This window comes from Grammomys surdaster, unplaced genomic scaffold (assembly GCF_004785775.1).
Source record: "Grammomys surdaster isolate TR1022 unplaced genomic scaffold, NIH_TR_1.0 62, whole genome shotgun sequence".
NCBI lineage: Eukaryota > Metazoa > Chordata > Mammalia > Rodentia > Muridae > Grammomys > Grammomys surdaster.
The window spans coordinates 8,311,243-8,312,042 of NW_021604564.1; the positions used below are offsets into that span (position 1 = coordinate 8,311,243).

An 800-nucleotide genomic window follows, 5' to 3' on the forward strand; every position below is an offset into this window, starting at 1 on the left:
CTCTCTCTCTCTCTCTCTCTCTCTCTCTCTCTGGTTCCTGGTGATAAAAACTAGGTACCTTTGACGGGCAATGCGCCTGACAGTTCTGACTGCTTCTTCTCCAGGTTCGCCCGTGCTGCCCCCAGGTCCAGTATGCCCTATGTCACAGCTTCTTCAGCTAGTAATTGCATTCACAATGACAGAGTTGCTGCTCACAAAATACTTAGTTGTGGTGCCATCTTCCTCATGAACTTGTAGTGTGGGGACATGGCATGCCAACATACCAAAGGTTCCAATCAGCATAGGCACGTCCACTTGCCGGACATTGACACTGTCAAAGAACACCTGCATCGGGGAGGCAAAGATGAAGGACATCTGTCTGGCCCAGAGGCAGGGGCAGGTGCGCTGGCGGCTTTGGGATACGTATGCGACTGAAACACCAGGCAGCCCAGGCCCGGGTGACTAAGCAGTACGGGCAGCATGGTGGCAGAAATGTCAAGGGACTCTGGCTTCATGGACAGCAGACATACTGGGAAAAGGAGGCAGCCTTCAGGGAGGGCAGGGAGGTGCCAAATCTAAATGAGTTTTTGAAGTCTTGTAAATCATATGGCCCTGAGTCATGAATTTCATTGATTTCCTACTTATTACAACACACAGTTACTCTTCAGAGGGTGGAAGTTTTGTGTACTAGGATGGAAAAACAGGGATGTTAGCTCTGGACTCCTAAATAGGTGGGACCTTTCCTTTCTGGAAAAGGCTTTATCTCTTTTGTTTTGAATGAGAACATTTATTTCTTCCAGAAACGAAGGTCTTTTGTTGAA

The 800-nt window shown here is 48.4% G+C and overlaps 1 pseudogene; it reads right to left on the reverse strand.

The window, feature by feature from the left end:
* LOC114615371 overlaps positions 1-461 on the reverse strand; it is a 3,463-nt pseudogene extending 3,002 nt beyond the window's left edge.
* Positions 462-800: the final 339 nt, after the last annotated feature.